At 39.3% G+C, this 18,899-nt stretch overlaps 1 protein-coding gene across 1 annotated transcript in view; it reads left to right on the top strand.

The window, feature by feature from the left end:
• The window catches only part of GRID1 (glutamate ionotropic receptor delta type subunit 1), a 621,552-nt gene that overhangs the window by 3,889 nt on the left and 598,764 nt on the right, over window positions 1–18,899 (top strand). The window contains exon 2 of the mRNA XM_074830422.1: window positions 793–891. The gene's annotated coding sequence lies outside the window, so the exon portion shown is untranslated. The remainder of the gene's footprint in view (window positions 1–792; window positions 892–18,899) is intronic.

The raw sequence follows: 18,899 nt of genomic DNA, 5'->3' as shown, positions 1-18,899 counted from the left end.
AGAAGCAGGAGATAGAAGATACTGCCTGAGAAGAAAACATACTGTGTACTGTAGAAGTGACTGCTGAAGTGCATACACAGTGAAGATGTGACTTGGGTACTTTGTTTCTGGGCAACATTTTGTTAAACTACTGCTGTGTTGCAGATTTAAGACTCCAGTGGAATAGAGATTAATAGAAAAGGATCACTTGCAACTGTACTCCTTGCTCAGTTTTGGAAGCTTAGGAGGTTTTTGACTTCTTATGGAGTTTCACTGCCAAAAGCACTTTCTAATTTCTATGGTTAGACAACAACTTAGATAGAATACATACCTTGTTTTGTGTTTTGGTGGTTTGTTTGGTTTTGGGTGTTTTTTTTTTGTTGTTGTTGTTGTTTTTTTTTTTCCTCCTGATCCTGTCCATTACACAGGGAATCAAAAGGGCTGTAAGTGGTTCCTTGATAAAATCCAGGCATGCAGTTTCCATTTTAAAACTCAAGTGTATGTTTTTATGGTACAATACTGCTGACTTTGCTCTAGCTATACATAGTTCCTTGCCCTCTGTCCAAGACATTTTTAACTCCACTGTTCTGTTTTAAAGAAAACTGTGTTGGAGAAGAAACATGCTTCTAATTCAGGCTGGTTTTTAACCTCAGTAGAGATGGAAATTGAAGTTGCTCTTGAGGGAAGAGTGGTAGATGGATCAGAACTACTTAATATCAGAGTCATAATTCATGCTGCTCACGTCTTATCATAGAAGTACAGATTGTACTGTTCTTGAAATTTCACTGCTTTTTTTCCCCCCATTTAAAACAGGGAATCGATCTTTTCATTTTGGGAAAAGAACTTGGTGTCTTCATTGATTTCAAAGTACAAAATCTTCAAGCAAAACTTGACTTCTCTAAGGATTATGAGGTAAATGTTAGCCTGATAGCAATAATTAAAAGCAGAGGTTTTGTTTCTGCTGAGTCAGTTCTTATCCTATATGTTTCTAGGTAATAAGCCTCTTTACTACTAACATTTTATATGTACTACAAGTATAGGAAGGCTTGTGAATAGGCTGCATTTGAGAAATTCAGTTGCAGCTGAGTCAAGTTCCTAATGATTATATTTAATTGTTATGGTCATGGGCCCATCCCAGTTACTGTGAACTTCAGACAGACCCTGCCAAGTGTCAGATCCTCAATGGTGAATTCAGTAAGAGTTTCTCTTCTAGCAAAAATTATAAAGGTAAAAAAAGGAGGAGGTCACCCTCTTGTGGATCCATGTGTGCTAAGTGTACTGCTTCCAATTGTTCATCATTGCTCCCTGGCTATACTTTCTTGCCTTCACAGCTTGTTATCCATTGACAACCAACTGAGCAGTCCCTGTACAACTCTAGTTCTACTTCAGAAAAACATATGTCAGATTCACTGTGACCTCAACAAGGCCAACAGCTGATTTCGTCAACTCTGCCTGTCACAGCTAAGATGCTGGAGCTGTGCTCTTCTCCCTGTTTTTAACTGACATGCTGTCAAAATGTTGTTGTGTAAACCAAGTTGCAGTGTGTTTGCAACATTAGCGCTAACATGGCTGGTCTAACAACTCCTTCTGATTACAATTTGCATATTGGAATTGTTTAATCTGAGGAGAATTAGTAGGCTAAGCAGAGTTGCTCCTGACCTGGGAGCTAAAGGACATGGCTTCATCTTCCACCCAGCTCCAGAGCTGTCTTAGAGGCTTTCTTCATGGTAGAAGAGCATATGAGAGCCTTATTAGGATAGTGGCTGTCAGCCTGGATGGATATGTTTGTAGCTAGGAGGAGTGTGGTGGCGGTGGAGACTGTGGTTGGCAGAAGAATTGTCACTATGTGGAGTCCTGTGATAGAGGCAGTACAGTTGCAGTTTCTTAGCTGCTTTCTTATCCGGCTACAAAGATCCCACAGAAAACTAAAAAGGCCTCTAGAGCATTAATGACTGTGTTTTGAGATCTGTACTTGAGCACTTCCTGAAAATTTGATGCAGTACAATATATGAGGCAAATACTTCATCAGGCGTATAGCGGTCATCAGAGAGGTTCCTTGGGAGTGGTAGGGAAGGGAAGAGGTATTAATACTTGCCCAGACAAGCTTTACAATTTCTTTTGTTACATGTAGGGCACAGCAGAAAGAGGAACCAGAGGTTTTTCTGTGATAACCATAGATTCTGAAATGAGAAACAGCAGGCAGGAAAATCCAGCCAATAAAAGACAGGAATGTGTAGCCATTGTAGCAAGCTTTTAAGCCTTTCAGTGCTATGTCTTCGTAACTGAAGTGTTACCATGCATCAGTGTTGTTTAGGAGAGATGTAACTCAAAGTTTTTCACTTTGATGACCAGACTGATGCTCTGCAACAGAGAATGCTGGAATAGGGAGCACTGACTTTGATTCCTTTCTGCTTAGCTCAAAAATCTGCAAAAGCTTTACATTGTTAAGTGACTCTCAAAATTGCAAGCATCTATTAGTATCAGGTTCCATAGCAGACTTGTTTCTCCTTCCTTAAGCCCCTCTGAATTTCCAGTGCATAATTTTTGTAAATCCTTGGTCTAGATCTTTATCAAAACTTAGTTGGGGAACATGGTATGTGACCATAAACTGCATCTCTAAATGCAGTTGTTCTGTTGAAAACAAATGTCTCAGCCCTTCCACTCAACATCCCCCTCCCCAAAAGTCAATATCCGGCTTTTATGATTAAAATAAATGACAATGTCCTTCTTCAGAGAAAAGTCACTGAGAAGTATCTGCAAACACAGTTTAGCATAAATACAGTGTGGCCTACAGTTCACAGAGCAGCGGTAGCTGCCTGCGCATCTGTCCTCGAGGGGGGACATCTCCTCGCTAGCTCACTTTGCTTCTCACCTTCCCCATACAGACCTGCTCCTGCGGAACTCAGGCAGGTGTTCCCTAATGAGATCTACTGGAACAAGAATGGAGGTGGTGTAGATGGATTTCTGTGTGTGTCTCCCTCTTCTTTCACCTCTTGTCTCTGAATTGCCAGCTCCAGAGCATAAAAAACAGCAATTGTTTTTACAGGGAGAACAAGATACAGAAATGGTGCTAAATGAGCAAGCTCATTGGTAACCTGTTTGTTTGGAGCAGACATTGCAAGACTGATGGGCAAAGAAGCATGAAGCAGAACTGGCTGGCAAGGAAACCCATAATGCCCTGCACCATGGCCCTTTCTGCCTTGCTTGGAAGAACACGTGGTAACTTACATCCACAGCCTTAAAATTAATCATATTTGACTCTCTTCTGAAAAAAAAAAAAAAAAACAACAAACCAAAAAACTACAGGAGACATACAGCTTTCCACTTTGATTAATCCAATGTGAATCTATTGTAAAGACACCTCCTCCTATTGTGCTCTTGAATAGAAATGAGCTCAAGACTGTTGAGAGCTTCAACTGTTTCAGAAATCTAGGAAGAGATGAAAAGTCTGTGGCAGCTTTGCCTGCTTTGCTCATTCGATTAACAGACCATCCAAGGAATGGTAGAGTTATGAGAGATCAAAAAGGAGCTGTCACTGTCCTCGGTGTCCCTTGGTGGGTTTCAGATTTTCGGAACAAATCATCACTCCTGGGGTGAGGGAAGACCCTTTTCCATAACTGAAACACCCCAACTACTGTTTGTCCAGGCCAGTCCTCTTCTTCCTCAGACCCATCCTAAGAGAGGTTGATATTCATGGGCATCTCTTCTCGGGTGCAGATGGGATATCACCACCCTTCAGGATGAACACTAGTTTTGCAGTGATTTACTTTTCTTCTCTGCGTTAAAACAGAAAAGCAAAGGATGAAATTAAAAACTTTGGTGTCAATGGACTGGGAAGGAGTGAAGCTTTTCTTAGTGAACTTCCTGGTATTAATGGTTTTCACTTGAGGAAATGATGCATGTGCTATTGCACTGTCTGTCTGCTCGATTCTTCTCCAATACTGTACGAACCCATTAATTGCATTGAGCTGAATTATCTCAAAGACAGTTTCTGTAAATGCCATGGAAGCTGGTGGCTGAATAAAGGGAAGAAATACCCCAATGGGTTCTCCTACAGAGGCAATACTGGCAGATTTCAGGTTGCTTGCATTCTCTTTGGCATCAGCCAACTGTGCAGGCAGCACAGGCTTAGTCCTGCACTGGCTGTCCCTTCCTGTGGTGTTATCACAAAAAAAAAGATGGAGCTGCTGCTGCTGCTAAGAATGAGCATAGTGGTGGTGGCCCCAAGCCCATAGGAAACAACATGCTGTTGATTCCCCTATTCTTGTTTTCTCTAAGGGAGCAATAGCCTATTTTGAGCTACTTCATTTGAGAACTCAAAGTACCTTTAAATCAGTTATGCTAACAATTTGTATGTTTTCACTGTCTAACTCTCCAACACTCAGAGCCTTTGGAAATTTTAGTTTGTTCTTTTTCCCCAATTAATTTGTTTTGTCTGTTGCTCATGGCTGTTGTATAAATAAGTCTTTAGTGTTTTTTAATAAAAAAAAAAAACCCAAACAAACAAACACCAAAGAAAGGAGAATGCCGTGAGTAAGGCAAGCACCTTTGAAACACACTCCTAAGTTAGAGAAACACCTGCAACAGGAGAAAATACTAAAGAGTAAAAGGAAAATAATCAGATTAGGAGGGGAAATGTATTACTGCACTGAATATTAGTAGTGAGACTTGCAGAACCTATGTGTCATTGAAAAATAGCTTTTTTTTTTTTTTTTTTTTTTTTTTTTTTAAAGGCAGAATTGTAGCAACCTCATAGACAAAATCCACATTTGCAACAAAGTGAGAAGAAATTATTTCAGGTCAAGGAAAAGGATCACAGACCCTGATATATCTGAGAGGTTTTCTGGCAGCAGAAAAAAATAGAGATTTTTTTTACTTTATGTATTCAGCAGAAGTGATAAGAATTGGGTGTCTCTGCTGGGTTTCAGTACATCCTCACTAGCTTTGCTGCCGTTACAGTCCCAGAAATTTAGGACTTGGGAGGAGGCAGCATTTGTGTTTCCTATTGCCCTCTACAGGGTCTCAGTAATAAAACACCAGTTTAAAAATACGGAAATACTTTGTATTAAATACTAAGTAACATCAGTTTGCACACTATAAGGAAGAAAACTGAAAAGATGTTAATAAACATTACTTACCTCTGAACAGTACACTGCTGCCTTTCTATGGCTAAGCTGGAAAACTGAATATGTAAGTAATATTGATTAAAACAGTTTTTAAATAACCACAAAACTCCACAGTGATCCTTGCTGCTTTCTGTTCTCACTGGATGTGTTGCAAACCCAGTGATACTCCATGTTCTGTGAGGCAGGAACAGGCCCAGATTGCTAATGTTCCTCTTTCTCCCTTGGCCTGAAAACAGAGTTCTTGTTCTCATAACACTGCCATTTGAATCTGCACAATTTGAGGGAAATCAGCATATTCCTATCCGTCAAACAGTGCTTTTTAGTGTGAATTTAACTCCACTTCTGAAGAGCCAATAACATTTGAATGCATTCCAATTTCCATTGTAATTCATGCTTAGATGTTTAGTCAGGCTGGAAATCTGCAGAATAGCTTTACAGCCCTGAACAGGACTCGACTCCCTTAAACATCACTGGGAGACTCTTTCTATTCAGTACCATGGATCTTGAGTCTGACCATTATTTGCTCTCTCTTTGGACAAAAGGTTTCAGGCAACTACTTGCACGTTCACATTTATATAATGTTCAATATGTCTCTGCTGGCCAGTTATAAAGATGGGGTATGACTCAGCTCTGCCTCAGCATTCTTATAGGCTGGATCTTTTTCCTGATATAGGTAGGGCTGGTATTACTTGGTATTACTTACATCAAGTTCTGTTACAAGAGTATCTGTTTAGTGGTTCATAGCTCAAATAAAACATTTGGTCTGAAATTTTCATACTGGTGATATTTTTTTCCTGGAATGAAAACATATATATAAATTTTCTTTTTTTCATATCAGGGAAAACTGTTTTACTGTGTACTCAACTTTGAATGAATTTTGAATTATCAAACACTGGAACTTATATGTGTTTCAGCAAAGATGGCTAGAGCTTAAAAGCTAAAATTTCTACCCACATCAAGACTTTGTAAAGTAGTTACAAAGAGCAATAAATTCACACCCCCCTCATTTTGTACTAATGTCCTGTGTAATCAAGCCCTGAATCTGCTGTAAATCATGCTGCTTATGAAAAGAGAGTTCAGAAAATAAAAGTGTATTAGAAAAATAAACAAATGGGAAGCTCAAAGCAGTATGATGAAATGCGATATGTAGGTTGGCACAGGTCATTTTTTTGCTAGATATTGCTATAACATCAGAAGACTGTTGAAAATCAACACTGAAATCAGATCTGATTCCTACCTATATGTTCTTTTATGTTTTGGACTTGAACAGTATCTGGCCATTTTCAAAATTAAATTTGGGTGGTTGGTGGTCTTCTTAAGGCAAAGTTTTCCTTTCTCATATAGATGAGTAATTAAAGTGTATGCACTTGTTTTTTAATCTCTCTGGACAACTTTGTAACACTTTCTGTGTTTTGATAAAAGCTACTCGGGGCATACAGGCAAAAAGGAATAGTACCCATCAAAATAACTGTATCTATCATGTTGCATTATTAAGAGAACAGGCTGATAAAATGTATCAGTCTTATACTGGACAGTTACGTAGATAAATTGCTGTTGACCTTCTATCACTTCCAGTGATCCATCCTTCTTTTAGTGAAATGGGTACGTGCAATTTCTCTTTCAAGAAAGATTTATTGTCATGAAGATGAGGGGCAGGGAAAATGTGAGCAAGTCTGTTGCTATTTATTCCCTGGCCAGTTTCAGTCCTTAGGCCACTCTATATTTGCTTCATTATACCTGTTACTGCCAGATATTCATCATAGGTTTTATTTTTCCATTGCAGTCTTCCTGAAACTGTGATAATGAGTTTATTTTACTACTTTAATGTCTTCAGAACACACAAGTTTAGAACTTGCAAGTATGTAATTCAGGATGATTTCAGAAGAGCAATTAAATTTGCAATTATATTTTGGAAGACAGGATCATTGTGTATCTTTTTCTTGTACTGTAATAAGTAAATCTGTGACACAGATCTTTATTTCCATGTCATAACTGTATTGTGAGTGACACTGGAGATACAATTTAAATCAAAGTAGTCTGTAATTCTGAAGTTCAAATCTCAGATGTCAGCTATGATGTCAAGGCTCCTAGCATTACTTTGAGTATGCTGTGATAAATTAACCTGTAGGTTGAATTCCTGAATCTACCCCAATTTTGCCTTTTTTTGACTTTTAATGGTGGTACAGTCTATAGTTGCTAAACCATTATTTCTATGGAGTGACTTTGCAAGTTCTGTTACATTTTGTTCCTTTTATTGACACTCTAGTTACTGAAGCTAGAATTTAGTGAGAGCCATACTTAGCTCCTGCCTTCATCTGTAATCAGGAAGATAATAAGGTACCTTTAAATGCTTTTCTTTCTTTGCACCTCTTACAAGATGAAAGTGGATCAATAGAGCATTCTGTAGCAAGCTGAGCTGGTTTTGTAATCATAATGGCTACCAGTTGAATCAGGTAGAATTAATTCACTCTGATTGCTTATCTATTGTGGTTATTTTTAAGAATTCTGCTTCACAAAATGTCTCTTCACATGAATACACCTTAAAGGATGTATCACAAAGCATTTTGTAGCATAAAATGGGTTTCTTTGGCATGCGGGTGACAGCTGAACACCATAATGAAACATTCAATAATTGCACACAACTGGGGAAACCCTGGTGGTCCCACTGGGATCAGTGACAAAGTTCGGGTCATTTGCAGATGAGTGGCTGAGTAAGTAGTTAATCAGGCATGTGCACTAATAATAGGAGACCTCTGTCTCTTATAGGAGACTGAGGCATATATTGGGCATTGTCTCACTTGAATAGTTCTTCCATTAAAATGACTGTATTACCAGTTAGAATTCTCTAAGCTTGTTTTCTCTTACATCAATATCTATTGTGTTTCTCTTGTCTTTTAATGACCTTACAATTGATCTATTCTCTCTTTGATCATGGTTAGCTGAGCAGGGGAGTGTGTGTGTGTGTCAGTGTTCCATTGCAGTTACCTACTTGTTGGTTTTGCTTGCTGATAATTTTCTTAGATTCATTGTTACTAATTTCCATGGATTTATTTTAAGTTAGGAGATCAGAAACAGATTTGAATGTCAAATATTACCAGTAATTCAGAGGAAGATGGAAAAAAGAAAAATGAAGTTGAGTTTGTATGAACTGTAAAAGGCAAAATACCAACTGTGACCCTAAAATAAGAAAGTGATTTTGTTTTTAAAATGCTTACTAACACAAGCTGCCATTTCAACCTTTGTATTATTTTTGATGCTGCCAAATGAATTTGTTTCCCAGACTACTCAGGGGTGCTGAATTAGTTCTGTTTAGCCTACAGAAAACTTAGACTTTAAGAGAAAGTTACTAATCTGATCATCCAGTTAATCACTCCAAAAGGTAAGTAATGATGTAGGTATTCAGTGTGTATTCATAGTGAATCACTTTGTAATTATAGCCTCCTTAGGCTGAGGTACAGGAATATTTTTTTACCTGCAACCTTTTATCATCTTTGCTTCTTTCACCTACCCTGCATACAATTTTAACTGACACAGGGCATAATAGTTCTTGAATAAAAAATCTCTTGACATCTTTCTCTTGAAAACTAACTTAAAGTTGCATATTTTTCTATTGCCAAAAGTATTATGGGAGAGGGTCCATGGGAATTGTTTGCAATAGCTGAATAGCTTGCTGAGTCATGATTTTCTAGGCTCAAATGACTTGCTTCAGAAAGTATATTTCTGTAACACATTTTTTTATTTTAACCTCATTGAGTTAAATTAATAATTTGGACAGTTCGTTCAATGTTTTCCTAGTAAGTGACTTTCAAATATTCACAAATGTACAGACTGTGCTAGAGGATGTTCCTTTGTTGGAGAAAAACACATTTATGTCTCAAGGAGGGGAAAAATTTTGATCCTTATAGACAGTCATGAGCCTGGATATGCCAGACGGAGTTCAGTGAGTCTGGGCTGAACTTTGTCAATCAATTTAAATTTTAAACCTGAGACACAAAGGAATGAAAGGTGTCTTCATGTTCCACACTGGGCATGCTGTGTGGATGATCCCACTTGAGATCTTTCAGCCCCACCACACCGGGTCACCATTTAGCCTTGTGCACTGATGCCACAGCCTTGCTTGGTGAGCATTGTAATGTAGGAAAGCTGAAAAGTAAGTACAGTGATTTGGCCTTTTCTGATCTCATATGATTCACCTCACCTGCCTCCTCTGTATTACTATTCTGAAATGCTCAGTAGAGCTGAAGAATTCAGTGTGTTCTGTAGGGTAAATTTGATCCGAAATGCTGCCTCACTGTGTGTCAGGGAATAAATTGAATGTGGCTAATACTCTATTTCAAACAGTTCACAGTTTCCTATGATTTATGAGTGGAGATTTAAAACTATCCAATGAAACATTTCTCCCACTCACTCTTGGCTTCTGCTGATCCTTCAGAGTCAATTTCCTGAATTCTAATGTACTTACATGTGAGCTGGGGCAGCATAAGATGCATAAACATTCTGTTGTGAGTGCTTATGATTACCTTACAGAAGACAATGAATTTTATGCATATTCTCCAGGGTTCCTTAAAATGTGCTGATCAGCAAATATGCATGCCTGTAAGCCAGTTCAGTAGAACAATTGTGAAATAAAAACACAGTAGAAAACAAAGCAGACTTATTGTAGGACTGGGGTTTTAGAGTTTTCAAAAGCATCTAGAAAATTTCAGAAAACAAATCCCATTGAGAGTCAAAAGGATTTGTATGGTTAAATCCTTTGGCCATTTTGGAAAAACTTCTCCTAAATGAATAAATGTAGGGAAACTGTACAACAAATCAGTGTATTCACTCCCAAAGGAAGAAAACAAGTTCAGGAAATATATAGACTTCACATGACAGCAGGCAAAGCAACCTGAAAAATTACAGACAATGGAAGAAAGACTCCCAAGTTTTTTTTAATTTTTTAAAAAATACTTATTTCTGCTACTTTTTTTTTTTTTTTTTTTTTTAAGAATACCTATCCTAATCGGTGGCTAAAGGCTGGATTGATCCTAAGTGTAACTGCTCTGACTTCAGAGGTTCAAATTTCACTCCTGATGTTTTAGGGAAATAGATTTGGGGTTGTCTGGAGTATATAAATGTCCGTTATCCTGCAGTGAATGTTGTCTCCTTTGCTGATGCCTTTCATTTAAAGACCATATAACACTGGGTTATATCCAGCATAACCATATAAATGTTGTTACATAGGCTGGTGTTTGCCTGCAATCTGTCAGGTAGAGTCTCAGATCATTTGTAGTCTGATACATGCATGCCTTAAATACAAGTGTATAGGATGGAGCCCTAAAGCCCAGCGGAAGCCCAGTCAAATGAGAGTTTGCAGTATGCACCAGGTATATTTCTCAAAAGTACTTTCTGCTGAGATGATGTTTCTGTTACTGTGCTCGGTGGTGAAGAAATGGTATGCTCATCACTCTGAGTTCAAATGCTGATGGTAGTGTAGGTGTGGACATCCATCCTTTATATATTGTTACCACAGTGCTGGTAATTCTTCCCCAGTTCAGATGGATAAGCACATGGAAGTATATTGTACATGATCTTGAATGATTTCTAAATCAAACCAGTGGTTTTTATTGTTTGTATTCCAAGAAAGGTCTGAAGAAAACCTGATATTTAAATATGTATCTTAGCTTCTCTTTCCAAGCTTTAAATAAAGGGCAAGATTTCTAATGGATAAGGATGTAAGAGAAAAAAAGGTTAAAAAGATGAGAAATCAGGATAAATCTGTCGTTCTCTCTACATAGACTGGTGAAAGGAAATGTTTGGACTTATTTTTGCCTTCTGCACAAACATTGCCCTTCTAGGTGTTGTGGTAGACAACCAGATGGTGGTTAGTTTTGTTGGAATCAAGTCCAGTCAAAATGATACTAAGCGTATATAGATCCCTAGGGTATTATTTTTTGCATGGAGTATGATGTGACAGCATAGGTCATCAAAAAGCTCGTTATCATGACAGCTAACTATTATAAAATTTGAGGGATATTTTGTGCTCTTCCCTTTTTCTCACTGGTGTTTGAATTATTTCTGCTACCTTTTTCTAGCAAGAGGTATTATTTTTTCTAGTGCTCTGATACATTCATAATTATTTAGATAATTTAATAGAAAAATAAATAAGCACACACCCCAATTAAATTAGACCCCTGTCAGCAGTCCCTGAATCCTAAATATCTACAGCACCAGTTAAAGAAATAGTGTGAAACAGAAGACAGATTCTTCCACCCTTCCAGTCAATAAGCTAGTAGAAATATATCATATGGAACAGAGCACTCATTTTAGCCAAAAAAAAAAAAAAAAAAAGCAAAGAATATTTTTTTATAAATTAAAAATATCCTATTCCTTACCTTCAGAATAAATACAATCAATAGAGTTGATTCCAAGATCAGCAAATCTAGCAGTGTACTGAATGGGGAGCTCTGACACTGTTCAGCCTTCCCATACTGAAAAATAAAAGATGGTGACAAAGATGGAACAAGGTTACCTTGGTACCTTCCCAAGCATTTACTGCTGAGAAAGCTACCCACCCCCTCTTTTGAATTTTAAGACATGATACCTGGCTGTAAAACATGAAATAAAATAGGACAACTGCTGTCAGAGCCCAGTAATAATGGGAAGAAAGGAATTTTTGAGAAAAAATGATGAAAGGAGAAGAGGAAGGCACTTTTAACTCTTGAAATGGGGAAATTGTAACAAGGCAGAGAAGTTCTTTAAGGCAAGTTGTAGTTACATCGGCCTGGAACTGGGATGTTCTGAGTCTTGGAGTTTGTTGAAGGTCTGTAGGAATTGTAGGCAACAAGAAAAATAGAAAAAAAACCCCAGAGATGTATGTGCATTGCATCACCTATCTGAGGGAGAAAACTGAGAAAAGATGAATGTTTTGAGTGAGAGAGACAGATTAGGGCTCGGGAAGGGTCTTCCAGTCTGTTTAACTCAGGGGGTTAACTTCACTCTGAGTGAATGAGGGACCAGAGGGAGGGCATGATTATTCTGGTTTGAGAGATTGGTTATGGACTTCAGAAAGTGAAGAGACAACAGGAACAGAAATAATCAGTTGGGAAAAGATAGTTTCTGTTTTGAGATCTCTGAGCTTCCCTTGTGACTGGGAGAAACAATATAGTAGTTTCTGTGCTAACGAAGAAGAGATGGAATTTGTAGTTTGGGAAAAATGAAAACTGGTCGGTGATTAAAGCCACTTGACTGTCACGAAGTACCTTTGGTATGTGCTCCGCAATTTTTATTCTCTCTGAATTTTCACTATGCAAGAAAAAAGTTTCTTTAGGACCTGCACAAGTATAAGTCTGTAAAGTCCCCTACACTGACACACTTATCAAGAACAAGAAGACCAAGGGAAATGGCTGATTTTGACATTACTGGGAACAGATATGGCTGAGAAGCAAAATTCTGCATGTGCATGTGGCTGCCTACCTCCACTGTAGTACAAATTTAAAATACAGCTTTTCACCGAGGAGATGGACAACTGAATTTGTGAGAGGACGAGGCTTAAAAATGTGTTCTGGACAATTAATTTGGTGGCACTGTATCTTGAAATGAGCTGTTTATCCACGTGATAGAGACAGCAGAGGCATTAGCAGTGCAACCTACCCTGCCTGCATCTACCAGTACACCTTTACATTACTGTGGAAAGTGAGAACTTCTCTGGAGACATGAGAGCAGTCAGTCTTCAGTTCACTCCACCATTGGCAGCTTGTCTGAGACTGCCAGAAAGATGCTAACTTGTGCCAGCTGTTAGTCCTGAGAGGCTCTTCAGATCAGACACCCTACAGCCAATATAAGCGAACTGCTTTATTTTCACAGTAGCAGTTCTCAATATATTTTCATTCATGTAGAAGGGATAAAACTCCATTAGTTATGCCAAGATAAAAAGGTGCAAGTAATTATTTATCTAAAATTGAAAGGGAAGATTATCTGAATTACTGCCTGATAATGGAGACACACAAAATTAAAGACAAAGGTACATGCCTGTGTACGTCAGACCTTTGACCTTCTAATCCTGCCCAATTGCTGCAGTCAGGATCATAGAGATTATTTTTGTGAGCTATTGCTCAGCAAAAGCAAAACAAATCAACCATAATTTGTGAAATTACATGAGCCCTGTCCTGAAGCATCAAGCACAAAATACAAAGCTTCTGGCAAAACAGGGAGAAATATAACCAGCTTGTCCTCCTTAAATCTAAGTGAGGAAAGTGCATCTGGTGTAGCCATAAAATAAGAAGTGACTTGTTTTAAAAGGAAAAAAAGCGTCAATTTGTCATTCTGGAGCTATGTTTTTTGCAGTGCAGAATTGCTGTAGGGATCACAGCAGTCAGGGATAGAGAAAGACTATTAATTGAGTCCATTCCCCTGCACTCACGGACATAATCCTCTGATGCAAATACAAGGTTTATTAAGGTTGCAGTGTACTTGCTATGGGAATCAGACCTCTAATGACATCATCTCTGGAGCTCTGGAGGAATCATGTTGCTTCTCTTTAGAAGTGTGCTAAGCCACTATCCATCATATTTGAGAAGTCATGGCAGTCTCGGGAAGTTCCCATTGACCAGAAAAGGGGAAACATAACCCCAGTTTTTAAAAATGGAAATAGAGCGGACCTGGGGAACTACAAGCCTCTCAGTCTCACCTCTGTGCTCAGCAAGATCATGGAGCGGATTCTCCTGGAAACTGTGCTAGGGCATGTAGGAAATAAAGAGGTGACTGGTGACAGCCAGCAGGGCTTCACTAAAGGCAAATCATGACTGACAAATTTGGTGGCCTTCTATGATGGGGTTACAGAGCTGGTGGATAAGGGAAGAGCAACTGATGTCACCTACCTGGACTTGTGCAAAGCATTTGACACTGTCCTGTACAACATCCTTGTCTCTAAACTGGAGAGACATGGATTTGATGGATGTACCACTTGGTGGATAAGGAATTGGCTGGATGGTCGCACTCAGAGACTTGCAGTCAATGACTCAATGTCCAATGGAGAGCAGTGACTCTGAGTGTCACTGAGTGTCACACCAGAGAGTGGCGTTCCTCAGGGGTTGGTGTTGGGACCGGCACTGTTTAACATCTTTGTTGGTGACATGGACAGGGATTGAGTGCACCCTCAGCAAGTTTGCTGATGACACCAAGCTGTGTGGTGCGGTCGACACGCTGGAAGGAAGGGATGTGCCATCCAGAGGGACCTGGGCAGGCTGGAGAGGTGGGACCGTGCAAACATCATGGAGTTCAACAAGGCCAAGTGCAAGGTCCCGCACATGGGTCGGGGCAATCCCAAGCACAAATCCAGGCTGGGCGGTGAGTGGATTGAGAGCAGCCCTGTGGAGTAGTAGTGGATGGAAAACTGACTGTGAGCCAGTGATGTGCACTCACAACCCAGTAAGTCAGCAGTCTCCTGGGCTGCATCAAGAGAAGCGTAGCCAGCAGGTCGAGGAAGGGGATTTTCCCCCTCTACTCCGCTCTCATGAGGCCCCCTCTGTAGTGCTGTGTCTAGTTCTGGAGTCCCCAACATGAGACACAGACCTGCTTGAGCGAGTGCAGAAGAAACCACGAAGATGATCAGGGGGCTGGAGCACCTCCCCTGTGAGGACAGGCTGAGAGAGTTGGGGGTGTTCAGCCTGGAGAAGAGAAGGCTGCAGGGAGACCTTATAGTGGCCTTCCAGTACTTAAAGGGGCTACAGGAAATCTGGGGAGGGACTCTTTATCAGGGAGTGTAGGGATAGGATGAGGGGTAACAGTTTTCAACTGAAAGAGGGTAGATTTAGGTTAGATATAAGGAAGAAATTCTTTACTGTGAGGGTGGTGAGACACTGGAACAGGTTGCCCAGAGAAGCTGTGGCTGCCCCCTCCCAGGAAGTGTTCAAGGCCAGGTTGGACGGGGCTTTGAGCAACCTGGTCTAGTGGACACCTTGTCCCTGCCCATGGCAGGGGGGTTGGAACTAGATGGTCTTTAACGTCCCTTCCAACTCGAACCATTCTGTGATTACCTGATGACTGAGCACTAATGCTATACACTGGTAAAAGGAGTAGACCATGGAAGTAAACACAGAGCAGTAAGAAAGGCTGTTTGAAAGAAACCATGAATGTTCAGGTTATCTCCAGGCATTAAGTGCTTTTCAGATAAGTCAGTATTTGATGAGAAAAAAGGAGATATGTTGGCTTGAGACATGCTTAAACTGTCCCAGCAGATCTTGAATTTCAGATCCCATCCTAGTACACTTCAGCCTAAAGGGGAAAGCTGTGTTGAATGCTGCAGAAAATCTGAAGGACAAGTGTGGGAAGAAGATCTAAAATTCTGGTGCTATTGGAATCTCCATCAGATAGCTAAATAAAAGACCAAAGAATTGTTCTAGCAGCCCAGACTGAATGAAGGGAAGGGACTTATAGAGCCACATAACTTTGTTGTATTTATCACGGAGTATAATTCAGTAGTGTTTTGCCAAGTTCTGTCCTCCTCTCTTCTCTATGGGATGTGGCTTTTGGTCTACAGCTCAGCTGCTAACAGCAGAGTTGGAAACACAGCCATGTCATACAGATGTCTGTGGTTGTATCTGGCCCAGAAATTCTTTCCTTCTCCCCCTACTCCAGGGTTTTGCGGCTGCTGTGGCTGCTTCCTCTAGACTAGTCGACACAGTGGTAGGAGCACTAGGATAGATAAAGTGATGGGTTTAAGCCACTGTGTTTGTATACTGCAGTGCATGTTGAGGGCTTAAGCTCTGAAACCTGGAGATAGCACAATTGCATAAATATCTAACTTGCATCACAAGAGTGAGCTTGTGATACATGCCTCATTTTTAACTAAGCTGATGTTTTTTATCACAAGAGATTCAGTTCATCACAATAAAATTAATTTATCCCTCACTTGTCTGTCAGATTCTCAGGGCTGCTTCACTTTTTTTCTACTGTAGGAGGTGATGTCTTCACGAAACCACACAAAATGCAGCTAAGAATAGTATTTTTGTTTACTACCTGATGCTTTACACGTTCAATGTAACATAGTACAATACAGAAGAGAAACCCTGAAACTGAGGCTATTGGTTTTCCTAGGGTTTTGGTTGAGGTTTCTGGAAGTTGTAACTAACTCACTCTGGGTTTTAGTTTGACTTGCTGCCAGGGCCCATAATCCAGGGAAGAAAGCACTAACCCTCAGAAAACAGTTCCTGGTGAGGATGTTAAATTGGTCATTCAAAAATCAAGACACTAATGATTTTTTACAATATCAGCCATTGGTTTAAATCCTGCTGCTAATGGCTCACCCTTGCATATACAAACAGTGCTAAAAATTATGGATCTGAAATAGCATCACTTTAAAGTTTTGATGTTCACCTTTTAGAAAGTTAGTTACAGCCATTTTTCCCCTTCCTAAAATAAAAGTGAGAGGAAACATCAAATTAATCATAGATACAAAGGCTGCCTGTAGTGAAGTAGCTCATTAAGCTTCCTTTTTCCAAGCTCTGTGTTTCTTTCAGAATTTTAATCTCCATAGTAATTTCTTTTTTGGTTGGAGTGTGTGTAGTATTCTGCAACAATGAAATGCTTTGCTGGGTCATTTATCATCCTTTGCCTTGAGGAAAGTCTATACAGTTATCTTTGTGCTTGTGTTACACTCTGAAGTTTTATAATCCAGGTGTCTGCAGGCTTCTGGAAGTTGTGCAGTGGAAGATGCACATTAGACAAAATGCATCATTGCTTCTGAAAGCCCATCCTTGGAAGTTACATAGTTACATACCCTTAAACTAAGTAAACTGTTTATTTTTTCCATTGCTGTTCTCTGGCTTATAGCACCACCTACAAGTTACTTTCAAATTACAGATGCAGACTGATGATCTTTGCATGTTTGTGTACCCTCTTCCATGGTGTAGCCGCAATTGCCCACTCTTCCACAGCCTCATGAGAGCATCAGTGACTTCAGCCATATCAATTTGCTGCTGTTAAAGATACTGTGGCTCAGTGATTTTGTCCGTGTCTTGGGAACCACTGAACTTCATCAACTTCCAAAGGTCAATACAAATCCATGCATCCCATTTATTCCTCAGTTCTGGATTTTAATTGATGAGGGAGGAGGAGGAGCCATGGAAAGGAGTCTTTGTTGGCACTAAAGATGGTCTATATGTCAAAACTTAGTAAACTAGTGTAAAAGGCAGTGATGGAAGATCAGGTCCAAACACAATCACTGCAGGCAACCAAAAGCAACCTTATTGTTCCTTCATTGGGTGGGAGCTTCATGCTGAACCATTGGGTTTTTTACTTCTACCTCAAACTCTTGTCAATTTAACAAGTTTGATTACCCCGGTGTTGTGAGAGTGAAATCAGTCGCACTCTGACAGAGGGATTATGGGGCTGCATGGCCCAAATATCAGTAAATTATTGCAATGGATGTAATGGCTTTGGTGGAGTTTTTTCTTCCCTGTCTTGCTCAGAGGACAATATTCCTCCTGTACTTTCATGGCACTATGTGGAGTTAGGAAATATTTATCTGTAGCTCTGCTGTCAATTAATCCCTCTCTCCAGGGTAGCTGACAAACTTTTACCCTGGTGGAAATTGTGATGATACCCTTTATTCTTTCACTTCTGTTAAAAAAAAAAAAAAAAAAAAAAAAAAGATGTTATTTGTACTCACAAAAATAAAAGGCACTTACCAATACAGACGAATTTTACAGCTATTGGAACAGCTCACGTACTGCTATTGCAGCTGCTGCAACAATAGAAAATGAAGCCTGGGTTCATACAGGTTGTTCTTGCTGTTGTTAAGCAGAAGAGGGAGGAGATTATTCCATTCCATTTGAGGAAAATATTGTTTAAATTGAAAAATTTTCAGTATGCCTCTTAGTTAAACCTATGTTTACTAATTCATCCAATCTGAACATTAATTATGGCTTGTTTGATCTACATTCATCTAAAACTTCTTCCACAGTATCCATAATGAAATCCCATTCAAATTCTCACTGGTTTGATTTGGGTGACAAGGCTATGAGACAAAGTAAATACGTGGTGTCAATATTCCCAGATAAGCATAGGCAAAATAGAAAATAATAATAAAAATATACTCCTAGCAAGAGAGTACATCATCTTTTAATGTAAAAGGAATCATTAATTTCCCAAGTGTATTACTGTTAGCAGTGGGTAGTTTATCAAAAGGATTTTTCTGCCTGGGAGTGGTCCTGCTTCATCACACAGACATGAACTTCCTGACAGAGTTACTGGCTCCTGCTGGTAAACTTTGGAAAGCATATTGTCAAGCTGCTATTCTGCAGACACTTTTATTTTATTTCTCCTTCCCTCACTTCATTTTTTTATTGCCAAATACTTTTGCATGAGGATGGGATTCAGTATTTGAGAATTCATAGGCTCCTGCTGCTTCTTCCCTGAGTGATGTTATAATCAACTTGTGATATCAGAGATGACTGTTGTAGAGGTGGTGATGTCATAAGAATGCAGTTTCAGCTGGGAGAATAAGCAGTAGGAGCAGAAGAAATGTCAAGTAATTATACAGTTTTCATATTAGCTACCATAGTAATACAACCAAAACCACACCTCCTAGTCTCAGCAAAATTGTTTCTAAACTGAGAATAGCTGAAAAGTTTTGCATATTATGTCAGGTGCTTTTTTGGATTATGTAATTTGACAACCAACTAGCAGACAAAAAAAAAAATGTTTTAGTAGTGTGTTTGGAGATTTTACTGAGCTTTTTATTATATGTTACATGTAAGAGAGGTAGATTTCGCAACATAGTAACAGGCGACAACTCTAGTCCAATATTTTTAA

The sequence above is a fragment of the Strix aluco genome, chromosome 7 (assembly GCF_031877795.1).
Source record: "Strix aluco isolate bStrAlu1 chromosome 7, bStrAlu1.hap1, whole genome shotgun sequence".
In the NCBI taxonomy this organism is placed as follows: Eukaryota; Metazoa; Chordata; class Aves; order Strigiformes; family Strigidae; genus Strix; species Strix aluco.
This window is presented reverse-complemented; position numbering and strand designations above follow the sequence as displayed.